We start from the raw sequence: 14,811 nt of genomic DNA, 5'->3' as shown, positions 1-14,811 counted from the left end.
AAATATAGAGAAGTAGGAGGAGATGGTAAGAAAAGACAGAAGTGCAAGTTAATAGACCATATAAGAAAAAGTAGTTCAGACAAAAGTCTATCAGTACTTGCAGACATTAAACCACTTACTAAATGGGTGCCTAGCAAAAATAAAATGGGACTTGGCTAAACTCATATGCACAAATGTCCAAAACTTCTTACTTTCAAGACAAATCTATATGCTCTTGTACAACTTCTATACAAATTTCATATGGAAGTATTGATCTGATAGTGGGAAAATGACTGCAATATGTACCTGCAACCATTCTCAATGCCATCTATGTAGACTTAACTATGCTAATCAGCTTTAAATAAAGGCATGGCAAAAAAACACATTTTCTGTACTCTTGGTAGACAGCTCTTGGTTCTTTTACATCCACATTTACATGCAGCATTCAAACAAAAGACAAAGACCGTAGTATTCAAGAAGATAGTGCACAGAAGTGTAAATGCATCCTGTGCACTGTGTTTACTATGCAGCCATAGACTACCTTGATTTGCTCCCCATGGGCATAGAAATGATCTTGTTTTCTCAAATGGCACATAGAAGACTAATGCATACAAGACAATCATGTACTTACGAGTGGAAGTAGCACTGTATAGCCAGACAGAACTACACAGTGTACCATGTAAGGCAGCTTACTGCATGCACAGCATGCTTCACCAAGCAGCTACAGTAGAACCATGCTGTGCAGTACTCAGCTCCCTTACACAGTCGCGCTCATACGCTGTCTGTAACAATGATTGTTAATTGATGAAATACCAGTCATGCTACATTCTGGCAACACTGGTTTCATTATCACATTATAGTTAGAACAGAACCTGATGCTTTGAATACTTGCATAAGCAGGAGCTTCCCAACATCATGGGAACAAGCTGTATGAGTTAGCATGCACTGTAGCGAATTGTGTTGCCAATAGGGATTTTTCTGATATATAATGGGGATTTGTGGGACTTCACTGTATTACTGCACTAGTTTGCTGCTCATTTCATTCTGCTACACAACAGAGTAATATGGGAGAAGAATTACTGCAGCTACATCAGTTTTTATGTTGTACATAAGCAGATGGATTCACATAACTTACACTATGGAACTAAGAGTGTGCAATACCATTGTATTTGCTGTCAACGACACACAACCAGGGTGAGGAATGGACTCATCACAAGAAGAAGGTGGTTGGGGCACCATGGGGCAGGATTGTTATTAAAGAACAAATAAAATACATGCAATAAAAGGCATTACAGCAGTCAAAATCAGATAACATTATGGCATGAACTACTAACAAATGTCTGTAGGTGGAATAAGTTGCTTAGCAAGACTAACACTCTTAAGTCAGAACCAGGAAGATATGACTAGAACACACACCTGGTTCCTTTAGGGTTAGCTAGTTAAGTACAGATTATACCGCTTTGAAATGAATTCCTGTTTGTCACCACTGCAGATGCTTTTACTGGACAAAACTGGAACACACACATCATGCAAAGTGGCACATATAACAATGGTCACTGTCTTTGAGGTAGCGAATTTCAAACAATTCAATGCCGTGCAATCACAGATGCATTTGAAGTCCTTACCTAGACTGCTAAAGTTAGACACAAGCTTCCTGGACAAAGGAGAAGTCAACCTTCATCTCATCAGGCCTACAATACCACTGTTACACTGATGGATAGGAACATAGTTTACAGCTATAGCCTTTGTTTTATTTTCATTAATTTTATATCCAGAAAAGACTTGAAACTGTCTCAAAATGTTCCACAACATTGAGATGTCCTTCCCATTTTTATCAGGTACTAAATATCATCTACACATAAAGCCAACTTTTCTAGATTACCATACCGATAGTATCCTTGAACTTTAGTCCCTTACTTTCTTTGTAAATGGAACTAAATATATCAAAAATAACAAAGGGGAACGAGGACACCCTTGCCTGGTTCCTCTGTATAGAACATATCAGACAAGAACCCTCCCACTTTATTTTTTGCCTCCACTCATATATACCACTAATTAACCTTATTATTGTATCAGGGAATGCAAATGCTCCCAACCGATTCTAGCTTACTCTGTCAAATTCTTTCACTGCATCAAGACCCAACAACAGCGGTATTTTCTTACATTCAGCTTCTATCTGGATCATCATTCTTCTATTAATGTTGTGAAATGTTTGCCTTCTCTCCACAAAACCACACTGAACCATATCTATCAATTTTGGCAACACCTTTGCCATTATTTTAGCTATTATAGACAAACACTTTACAATCAGGGTTTAAAACTGAAATGGACCTATATGAAGCTAGGTCTGATGGGTCTTTACAGCTAGCATTCTCACTGTACTGCAAGCAGCGCACTTCCTTGAAGTGAGGGTGCTTATGAGTTAAAGAAGTATGTAACTGAATTACTATAAAGTGGTAAACTAAGTAACTCCATTGTATAACTGAAAATGATCACTCTATGCTGTGGGTAAAACATGGTTTAATCACTCAGGTGACATTTACCCATAAAGCCAAAGTGCAGGTCAACAGTAAATGCAACACTACCTAACTGCTGTATTCCGCTGTTAAGTTTAGTAATTCTCTGTTACTTTTACAGACATCAAGTTTCAGAGTGCAACTGTTGATTATCTTCTACATCAAGCAGTCAATATAGTTCTACTTTTTATAATCCTTACAGCAACTCTGCTGCTAGTGTTTTAGCTGAAAATACATTTTTTAATGCTACGGCAAGCAATTATACCATATAAGAAACATCACCTTAACTATTTCGCTTTTTTTAAATACAACTTTTTGACACCAGCTTCCTAAGAGTTTGCAGATACTAGTTAAACAGCACTAGTATAATTTTCCTAACAAACCTAAGAATGGTGGAGATTATTTATTGTACATCAACTGGATTTGAACATTCTAACATTATTCACAGTATTCCACACTTTTGCCATGAACAATTCTACTGGCATAGAGGATAAAGCCCCAACTACAACCCAGGTGGCCAAAGTTTAACATCTCAGGTACATGCTAGAGCTGGCAGGAGTGACGTAGCACTGCCAGTTCACGTCTCTTCAAGGAATGGGACAGATGCCTGGGATGAACAGGCCCATAGTAGAGCCCATGCTGCAGACCAGAAACCACAGTGGAGGGCTGGCTCCTGGAGCAAGGGCATTCTTGAGGTGTTAAGCCATTTTTGAAAATTAAAAATACACCCTCACCGATGCCTACTGTATGCTAAACTCTGACGCATGTTACTCGGCATGCACCATGGAGTTAAGGTTAACAATAAGAGAACCACTGATGGTTGCCTAAATGACGACCTCTCTTAGTTGGTTCTCACTCTCTGTACAAGGAAAATGAATAAGGCAGTTAGCTGATAGGGGGCAGATAGCAAGCAGGCAGGCAGATGGGGACAGAAAAAGAGGCAACAGATTACCCCAAATGTTCAACTTAGAATCTATTATGAAACACAAAATTAACTTATGCAAACATCTCATGAAAGCTGGCTATATGGTTACCATAAAAATACACCTTTCAGGAAGGTGATATATATTTTCTAAGTGTTTTTTTTTTTCTTCCTTGTCATAAAATGAGGTCACAAGATCATATTCTCTGTTTAGAAAACTTCGTGTAAAATGTATCAAAACTTAAATTTGCCTCAAGCAATTCCAAGAAGGCAGACAGCTGACGTTGTAAAAACTGAAAAAATAGTTTTAAAAAAGCCAATAAACATTATCAATTTGGGTAAAATTTGGTTACTGTTAGTAATTATACTGCCTGGATACTAGCAAAGAAGAAATCTGGAAAAAAAAAAAAAGAAATGGAAACTCAACAAGAAAATAAGGAGGATGTCACAGCTGCTCAGCAAAAGGCAACACAAGTTGCAGTTTTACATAACATATGTCTTCCAGTAACTTAAAGGAAAAAAATAAATCAAACATACTCAGAAACATTAGTGAGACATTCGATATAAAGAACTAAAGTCAAATGACAAAATGCTAGCAAAAACTGAAGAAGCTTTACGTAGTCATTCAAATGAGCTGATAAAACTGCAGAAATCAGAAAAAACTGGAATGAAGAAACACTGTCTGCTCTGAACATGAAACTTTTCATGAACAGCTGTTTAAAAAAACAGTACAGTTAGAAGACAGTTTGCAAAGAAATCCTGAGATTTTTTTTTTGCCATACCAAATAAACTACTAGTACACTGTATTAATTTGATGAAAGTACAAACAAGCAACCGCACTGATGTTTTACAGCAAGATTTTTTTAAACGAGAAGCCCCATTGTATTTATGCTCCAAATCTGACCATTAGAAAGCAGTAGAGACTTATGTTTGTAAAGATGCAATCATACCAACAGAAAGAGATGGTCCTATCAAAACTGGAGAAAAAGAGAAAATAATTAAAAACTAGGGACACAAGAATGCTTTTGGAAAAGGAGTACTGGTTGTACACCAAGCAAAAGAGAAGCAAGTTTACTTAGTCATTCAAGGGATATTGAGAGGTGTAATATTTAAAATGTTATCTCCAGCTATCTCCAGAATATTTCCCTGAGTCAATCACAGGCATTTTTGGATACAGAACAGGCTACACAGAAAATAAAGTTTAGCCAACAAAAAATGAGCCAGCAAGCTGAAAGAGGCACTGCTTCTGAATTTTCTAATAAGACAACCCACAGAGGGACTTTGCCATTAAAACCTTTTCCATTATTCCTGAGGAAAATGACTGAATGACAGAAAATATCCAGAAGCTGACTAGAAGAATTAGGAGTACCTTGAAATCAATCCAGACACTGGTGATGGGAGAAAGATGACTTGGAAGAACACCAGTAACAAAGTGAAATTCATAAAGTGTCAATCCCACTAGATGTACTTTTGACATGCAAACTGTGGATCTGCAAGAATTGGATGAAAAATGATGGAAGTCTGTCCTCCACCTCTTTATGTAGTTAATATTTAGGAGGAAACTGACTGAATGTACTGAAGAATTGGCGGTAGGTAAAACAGTTTTTGTTTTATTAATATTTATTGAAGTTTCCTGTTGCAAACTGCAATTCCGTATAGTGCGCAATAAAGGATATTTTACATCAGTGACTTCTGTATATGCTAGCGATATTAAAAGTATAAAAAAATACTCATTCTTGGTTGTAATGTACCCAGACTTTATACTGTAATAAAATGAGGAATACAGAAAAGATACAAGATTAAATTAATCTTTGTCTGCTGGAGTGATTGTAAAGGTGTACTGATCATACAGAATTAAAAGGTAATATGTTTCTGTTTTTAGCAAGGTGGATATCTTGACTAAATGCCCTTAATTTAAGCTAAAGACATTTTTTATGCAAGACGACTTAAAAAAAAAAAAAAAAAAAAAAACTGAAGAAAGATATTAAAAATTACCACCCCATACGCAAAGTAAAAAGCTGGGAGTTTTTCCATTAGCATATGCTTTATGCTGAAGACAAGTAGCCTATAGGTGCAGGCCATTAATCCCAGAAGTATGAACAGTGTATTCTGAGTGAAATCTCCAAAGTACAATGTAGTTAACTTTTAAAGGGATACTGGCAATCAGCTTGTTCAGAGAAACAAGTGTGTTCTGAGTGAAATATGTGAGGTATAATGTAATTATCTTTTAAAGTGATATAGGGAGTTCCATGAATATAAAAAGTAATGTAAGAAATGAAGTTCGAAACTGCAAGGACTGACTATTTGTAGAAGTAGATGCTTCCCCAGCAGCCTTTGTACTTAAATGCATTAAATACAACAGTACACAATTTATGTTTATCCAGTGCATTTTTTCTAAAGGCTAAATGTTAATGCTTTTTAAAAAGCATACTCATTGTTGTTCACATCTGAGAAGGGCACTTAGATAAAAACAAACAGCAATTCATGTTAAGTGGGATGGTTAATCTTACCTCATAACAGGTAATATGTCTGGATGTAGTCACTGATTTGGAGCAACTGCTCCTACTTGGAGTGGTAGACTTCCTTTTTGAAAAGTGTTTATAGCTTGCAATTTTGTTGTGAGCTATAGACATAGACACAAAGTAAAGACTACTGAATTATATTAAGAAGCAAAATGTGCAAATAGCAATGTCACAGGATATGCATTTGGCTAAAGATGAGCATATGAATTTGACAAAGAAAGGATTTCAATGTGAACATTCAGCAGAATGTAAGGGACAGAGCAGAGTAATAATACTCAATGTGACTGGGGCCTCAGTAGTGACAGAAGAAGGGAAAAAGGAGAGTAATACATACATACAAATATTTCAAGCACATGCATTAATGCCCTTCTTGCTTGTTAATATACCAAAACACTTGTCGCACAATAAGTGTCTAGGCTGTTAAATATCTATACTAGTACTTGCTTTAATGTAATTTGGTAGTCTGTTCCATGCATCAGCTACTCCCTCAGAGAACAAATTAGTACATTTCTCATTCCTACAGAATCTCCTACATAGGTTGTCTGATGATTCTCTACTACTTTTTGATAACCCCAAACGTTCCCAGAGGTAGTTGTCTGCAAATGCTGTACATACCTGAATAAGATCTCCTCTTGGATATCTACAAAAGAAACTGTACAAGTTCAGATACTTTAGTTTTTCATAACTTGAATTTTCAAATCCATGGATGCCACTGGTATATTTCCACTGTACTTCCTCCAGTTTACTCATGCTCGTTTTCTTATAAGGTTTTTATACTGTTATTCCATACTGAAGCTTGGATCTAATGTAACGAACAATGACTTCATTTCTGATTTCCTAGATTTTATAAATCTTTTTATACAACCTACAGTTCTATAACTATCATTAACCAACTGGTTGATATGATTAAAAAATCTCAAAGCTGGATCTACCCACATACCTAGGTCCTTAAATGATTCTACAGTTAAATATTCACCCTTCAGTTTTTGTCTCCCAAATCTCATATGCTTAGTTTTTGATGTCTTTATCAGCATATTAATGTAATGTTACATTTGTGGTAGCAAAGGGTTATTTGCAGGGGAGGAAGAGTACAGTGGCATGTATTTCTATTCTACCTAAACCTACTGTTTTGGAGCTTTGGCAAACTTTAGGAGAAACAAAAGGGGGTAACTGAAACCTGATCTGCAATACTGATGATGTATCAGGGAGAATTAGACAGGAAATATAACAAAAGAGGATAGATTTCTGAATATTAGACTATTTGGTACAGGAGGTGTGAATTTAATAACAGGAATGCAGATAAAAATATCGCATTACTCCCCAAGATACAGTAATTTGGAGTAGATGCAAAAAAATAATGTTCATGTGCATGTCACTGGAAACTCTGAGACTCATCTAATAACTGTAACAGATTGTGCACCAATATAAAATGAAGATAAAGGTGGAAGATACTGATATAAAAGTAAGGCACACACTCTGTTACTCGCCTGTTAAAAAGGCAGGAATTTAAGGAATGGCTAGCGAGTATAATTAGAGAGTTGCTATGAAAGACAGAAACCACTTGAGAAGGGATAGCTAGTGAGTGGAATTAAATGGAATGGACTTTAAAAACATGGTAGAAATAAAGGAAAAGGGTATGGAAAAAAACAGGGATTGGTTAAAGTTTAAAGTATTGTGGAAGAAGGGGAAAATCTCACAAAAAAGTGCAACTGCACAGTGCTAAAGGAAAAATAAGGGAGCATTTGGATAATATGGATGAGTTTAGAAAGGTTACTAGTACAACAGCTATTTTTGATAACGCTACAGTGCAAAAACTTTTAGCACAATGACTTAGGCAACAGAAAGGAGAAAGAGTTGAAGTGAAACTGAGGAAGTCTTTGACCAGAAAATAACTAGATACTCTACAGAGATACTTTGGAAATTTCAAGAAACTGTACATAAAGCACCAGAATGGGGTACAAATAAAAGACAAATAAAAATATTTATAGCAGAACTTCTCATGTAGAGGAAGATAAGGCTCAAGAATTAGTAGCCAGGAGCTGGAGAAAAAAGAACAAAACAGAAAGATTTTATCCAAAACCTGAGATGACTGCTGGAGCAGACAGACGCCCTGTGAAAATATGGAAGACAGATAGGGAAACAGCAAAAGATCTGGAAGGGTTTGCTTGGCAATATATTATAAAGGGGACAGTTCCAACATCTTGGTAGGAAACATTGCTGGCTGTGCTACCGAAAATGAGTACAGACCATTCAGATCCAGCTTCATACAAACTAATTTTGATTCTGGCCATGATGATAAAGTGGTTATAGGTTCATAGGTGTGTACTAGGCTAAAGGCCCTGGAGCCTTTACAAGCCTAGCCCATAGGATTACCCTGGCATCGTGCCACTTGACATTAATTCCCAGTGCCTCTGTCAAGTAGAGCCACTGGAGTGATCCCTGGGGTGAATTTTCTATTTTTCATCTACTCATCAAGATTTCTCTTGAAGGGGGCCAGTGAGGTGCTCTGTTTGACATGTATGGGAAGTCCATTCCATAGCATGGGCAGTCTCTGGTTATGAACATGTCTCTTCGGCATGTTCTGTTGATTGTTTTAATGAGGTTGAGGTCTCTGGAGTGTGTGGTGTGGAGGGACTGGGATTTCTTTAGATGTAGTATTTCTAACAAAGCTGGGTCAGACATGGCTTTGTAAGTCAAGCAGAGATCACCTCTAAGTCGGCGATATGAGACAGAGAATAGTTGGAGTTTTTTGAGTGTGTCCATATAGGACAACTGTTTAAGGCCTAGGATCCTCGTTGTGAGGTACTTTAGCGGCCTCTCCAGTTGTTGCAGGTGTCTAGTGAGGTGCTTGCCAAATGGGGCATTGTACTCTATGATCTCTGGCGTAATGAGGGAAGAGTAGAGGGAGACAATGACCTGTTTCTTCCTGGATGCAAAACCCTTAGTAATGAAATGTGCCACATAGAAGGACTTTCTGACCACAGTGGCAATGTGGTGGTCAAAACAGAGGTTGCTGTCAACCTGTGTTCCCAGATCTCTTATAACGCCTTCTGTGTTCAGTGGATTACCATCAATGTGGTAATTCATGGGAACCAGGTTTTTCCCAAAGGTGATGACACTTTTTTGTCATTCAGCTTAAGGCCATGGTTCTGACACCAGTCATTGGTCTCAGGGAGGCCTTTCTGCAGGATGCCATCATCACTTGGGGAGCTGATAATAGCTCCCAACTTGCAGTCATCTGTGAACTTTGTCAGCCAGAGTCCCTTCGTGTTGACCTGGACTTCAGAGAAATAGATACCAAACAGGAGAGGACCCAGGACTGAACCCTGTGGGACTCCACTTGTGACTGGTCAGCAGTATGACTTAAGAGTCAGCTACTTTCACACTGTGGGTTCTATCTGTGAGCCAGTTTGCAACCAACCTAGTGATATAGGAGTTCATGCCTAGCTTAGTGAATTTTTCTGATTCCTGAGTGGGGAATGGTATCGAAGGCCTTGGCCAGATCAAGGTAGGCTGTATGAACCCCTTGCCTTTATCTACACCTCTGGTGAATGACTCAAAGAAGTCAACCAGGTTGAGTAGACATGCTCTACCCTTCACAAAACCAAACTGTATGGGGTCTAGTGTTTGGAGATTTCCTATATCTTTGTTTATTAGGTCCATGATGATGTGTTCCATAGCTTTACATATCAGACTCATCAGACTAATGGGGTGATGGTTTCCAGGGTTTGTTGTTGCACCTCCTTTGTTGAGAGGGATGACTGTAGCAAGTGTGCCATTCGGTAGGGACAAAGCCTGAGATGAGGTTGTGATTGAAGACACACAGGTGTGGTGCCAGTTCACTCTAATTCATGTAGAACACAGCCAGGGATATTGTCAGGTCCCATGGAAGCTGTATTCTTGGCCTTGGACAGTGCTGTTTTAACCTGTTCAGCAGTAATACTGGGTGCCTGGCAATCTACTAGTATTGTGATTGGTCCTTGGGGGGGGGGGGGTGTTGGCACTGAATCTGTCGGCCAGTATATTGGCAATATCTGTTGGCTTGGTATAGAAGGTACCATTGTGCAGTAGCTCACAGCAAATCTGGGTATTGCTGTGGAGATTCTTTACATAACTATAGAAGGCCTTGTGGTTGTCTTTACTATCTGCTGCATTTCTGTTTTCATAGCTAGATTTAGAGGATTTGATGAGGGATCTCAACTTTTTATTGAGGCTGGTAAGGAAGTTTTTCCAGTCTTGGACTTCACCTTATTCCTTCTGTTGTAGAGCTTGTTTATGGCAGGGGTCCACCAGATTGGCTTCCTTTTTTTGGAGGACAGTGTCTTGGTTCTATTGGGTATGGCGAGATCCATGCATTTGTGTACGTGTTTGTACAGTACATTGATGTATGATTCGGCAGTCATGCAACTATTCTCCATTTGCATGGGTGCCGTGAAGTTAGCCACCTCTGTTTTTAGGAGTCCAAAGCTAAGAGTAATGCTACTCAACGCCAGAAGTCTAAACCTCAAGATGCATGCACTCGAAACTCTCCTTAGCATGGAGAACATCGATATCTGTGCAGTAACAGAAACCTGGTTCAAGGCTCCCGAGAGCACCCCAGCACTACCAGGTTATACCTCATACCATGCTTTTCGGCCCCAGAACTTGGACCAAACCACAAAAGGAGGGAGAGTATCAATATTCGTCAAAGATCCCCACACCTCCAGGTTGGTGGCACAGCACGAAGCATCAGAGACTATCCATATGCAACTAACAGTGGGTAAAACTCCCTTCCAGTTTACAGCCTGCTACAGACCACCCTCCCAAACCCAGGAACCCTACTCAGCCTTCCTGAGAACACTGGAAAATATGAAGGTCTCTCCAAACACCATTATATTGGGCGACCAACTACCCAAACATAGACTGGGAGCATTACTATAGCTCCAACACCCTAGCCCAAAGGTTCCTAGAATTTATAAACTCAAATGCTATGGAACAACTTGTTACCACTCCCACAAGAGGGGAAAACATACTGGACCTGATCATCACCAACATGGGGGCTCTATGCTCCAGACCAAAAGTGTATCCCTCACTGGTAAGATCAGACCATAAACTAATCTCACTGGATATTCACATCCCGACCCCACCCCCTGCCCAGAAAACCACAGTGAAAAACTTCTCTAAAGCAAATTTCACACTCCTCAAAACCGAGGTGGAATCCTTCAAAGCCCCCGGGCCTGTGGAAAATACGGCTCAGACCGCAGAATCCTTTATAAATGCATTCTATGAACACCTTCAGGAATGCATGGATCATTCAATCCCAAATAAAACCAAGACCCAATCCTCCAAAGGCAGGCATCCTGTCTGGTGGACCCCAGCCATAAACAAACTATACAATAGAAGGAAGAAGCTACTACATGATGGAGCAAAATCCCAAAAAGGGAAGACATCTCTGATCAGTATTAGCAAAAAACTATGGGCACTCATAAAATCATCTAAGGCCAGCTTCGAGAGAAAAACTGCACAGGATACTAAGGATAATCACAAGGCTTTCTTTAGTTATGTTAGGAACCTGGGTGGGAATTCCCAGATATGCTCAGAATTAGTCCAAAATGACAAAAACTACACTGAACCCACAGACATTGCCAACATCCTAGTGACAGGTTCAGTGCAAACTTCTCCCCCCCTCCCCACCAAAAGGGCAAATATCTATCCCAGCAGAGTGCTGCCCCCCTGACATCTCAGATGCTCAGGTAAGAGCCGCCCTCTCCAAAGCAAAAAACACAGCATCAATGGGACCAAACAGTGTCCCGGGCTGCGTCCTACATGAACTCCAAGAAGAGCTAAACCCAAACATAAAACTACTGTTCAATCTCAGCCTTACTACAGGACATGTACCCAAAGAGTGGCGTACAGCAGCAGTGGTCCCTCTCCACAAAGGTAGTGCCTCAACGGATCCTGGAAACTATCGCCCCATAAGCCTGACTAGCTTGGTCTGCAAAGCTATGGAAAGGATCATCATGGACCTCATAAATAAAGATATTGGGGACCTACAGACACTGGATCCTACCCAGTTCGGCTTTGTTAAGGGCAGATCCTGCCTCTTAAACCTGGTTGATTTCTTTGAAACAGTCACCAAGGCCATTGACGAGGGGAAGGTGGTCCACACAGCCTACCTGGACCTGCAAAGCCTTCGATACAATACCCCACTTGGGCATTATAGATAAGCTCACCAGCTTAAATATAAACCCCTATGTCACTAGATGGTTTGCAAACTGGCTCACGGAGAGAACCCACATGTTTAGAATTGCTGGAGCCATGTCAGACTCCAAACCAGTTACAAGTGGCGTCCCACAAGGCTCAGTCCTGGGACCTCTCTTGTTCGGTATATATTTGTCGGAGCTACAGGCCAACACGGAAGGACTGTAGCTGACCAAGTTCGCAGAGGACTGCAAACTAGGCGCCATAATCGACTCTCCAGCCGACACAAGCATCCTACAAAAGGGCCTCACAGAAACAGACAACTGGTGCCAGAGCCATGGCCTCAAGCTAAACGCCAAAAAGTGTATAGTCATCCCCTTTGGCAAAAACAAAGTGCCCACAAATTACCACATAGGTGGTAATCCATTAAGTACGGAAGAAGTAATTAGGGACCTGGGGACCCAAGTTGACAGCAATCTTTCATTTGAAAACCATGTGGCCAAAGTGGTTAGAAAAACATTTTATATAGCCCACCTAATCATGAAGGGATTCACATCTAGATCAGGAGAGGTCATTGTGCCTCTTTACTCATCCCTCATCAGGCCCATAATTGAGTACAATGCCCCTTTTGGGATGTACCTTACCAGACACCTGCAGCAACTGGAAAGACCCCAAAAGTACCTCAACCAAGAGGATCAAAGGGCTCAAACAGACGCCATATGCTGCCCGGTTAAAGAAATTCCTGCTCTACTCAGTGGCATACAGCCTGCTCAGAGGCGATCTGTGCCTGACGTATAAAGCCATGTCCAACCCGGAATTAATGGACATGCTGCACTTCAGAAAATCCAAATCCCATCGAGCTACGCGCTCGAGATACTTGAACCTCAGCACTGAAATAAATAGGACATGCTGGAGGGACAGATTCATAACCCAGAGGCTCCCTTCACTCTGGAATAAAATCCTAGTCCAGGTTAGGCAGAGTCCCTCATTGACTCTCTTCAAGAGGAATCTTGATGAGTGGATGGGAGATCATAAGTTTACCCCGGGTATCACTTCTGTGTCACTGTTAGACAGAGGCACAGTATACTAACCTCGAAAAAGGGCATAGCAAAATTCATTTAAAATGGGTGGCGAAAGCCAAACACACTCTGGCTAGGCTTATAAATGCCATAGGGCAGATAGCCTAGTATAAACCTATGAACCTTTGGAGAAGTATTTCATGGTGGTTACCTTTGTGGAGGGGGGGGGGGTGTGTGGATTTCCAAGGTGATTAGTTTGTGGTTGGATCTAACCAGGGAGGAGTTGACTATTGGTGTAGAGCAATGATCGCCCATGTTAGTAATGACCAAGTCAAGGATGTAAGAACGAGCTGATACAGGGCATTGGAATTAATGAATTCCAGGAAACGCTGGGCAAGTGCATTGGTACATGAGTAGTTTTCCCAGTTAATGGAGGGGTAGTTGAAGTCACCCAGTATGAGAGTGTTAGGCTGGACCCTAATATTCTCCAGGGTGCTTAGGAATGTGGAGTGAGAGAGTCTTGGGACATAGTTGGGGACCTATAGCAGGCTACAATCTGAATCTCTGTCTTACCCAATAGCAGGCTACAATATGAATCTCTGTCTTACCCAATGTTAGCTGCACCTGAAGTATCTCTGATGCATTATGGTGGGCTACCAGTCTGGAGGTGTGCACTTCCTTTATGAAAATGGAAACACTACCACCTTTGGAGCTTTGGTCCAAGTTCTGGGGCCGAAAGTTGTGGAATGAGTTATAGCCTGGAAGTGCAGGGGTGCTTTCTGCTACTTTGAACCAAGTCTCTGTTACGGCACAAATGTTGATGTTCTCCATTTTAAGGAGTGCTTCAAGTGAGTGCATTTTGAGATTTAGACTTTTAGCATTGAGCAGCATGTCCCTCAGACTGCATTTGTTGTAGTTGTTACCGTGTAATTTGGTCTTTGGAACACCACCTAAAAAGGCACTATAGGGGTGGGCAAGACTCTTGCCCAGTATCCAAAAGTCCAGGGGTGACAGATGCAGGCCATCTCTGACAAAGCATCAAGGTCTGTCAATCATGTCAACCCAAGCAGACAGATACTGGATCCCCTTGGAATGACACCAGAAACTTAGCCAATTGTTGAAATCTATCATTTTCTGCTTGTACTGTGGTATCATTCTGGGTGATGGTAGGATGCTGCTTAGGGCTAGGGTCATACCCATCTGGGCTACATAATCCGAGAGCTCCTCCACGTCTCTTTTCATGCAGTCCAGAGAAATGCGTCTCGGTCATTCACACCCACATGTACGATGACACGAGTCATATTTGTACCTGTTGTTGAGGGACCTGATTGTGTGCATTATGTGGCAGTTCTTGGCACCTGACAGGCAGCTGACTGTTACTTTCTTCTTATTCAACCTAGTGAGTGGGACATCAGTGTGCCTCACTATCGAGTCACCTATGACTAGTGTGTTGGGCATGCTGTTTTGCCTTAGGGGCTTTGGTTGAGTGGCACGCTGTTTAGGAGAGTTATGTGTCTCGTGATTAGTGTTGTGTTGTGGTGGTGGAGTGCGTTTCTGCTTTGGAGGCCTCTGCTGTTTGGGTAGATTTTTATTGAGAGCCACCCCGAAGGTGGGTGTGTGGTTTGTGTTTTTATGTGAAAGTAGTGCTGGTGTATGTTCTGGAGGGCTGTGTG

At 40.7% G+C, this 14,811-nt stretch overlaps 1 protein-coding gene across 3 annotated transcripts in view; it reads right to left on the bottom strand.

Moving 5' to 3' along the window:
• Positions 1–14,811, bottom strand: part of GRIPAP1 (GRIP1 associated protein 1) — a 2,851,684-nt gene that overhangs the window by 1,682,074 nt on the left and 1,154,799 nt on the right. The window lies entirely within an intron of this gene.

This window comes from Protopterus annectens, chromosome 8.part0 (assembly GCF_019279795.1).
Source record: "Protopterus annectens isolate FY-2018-M chromosome 8.part0, PAN1.0, whole genome shotgun sequence".
NCBI lineage: Eukaryota > Metazoa > Chordata > Ceratodontiformes > Protopteridae > Protopterus > Protopterus annectens.
Note: the sequence above shows the minus strand (reverse complement) of the source record. Positions and strands in the feature narration are given on the sequence as shown.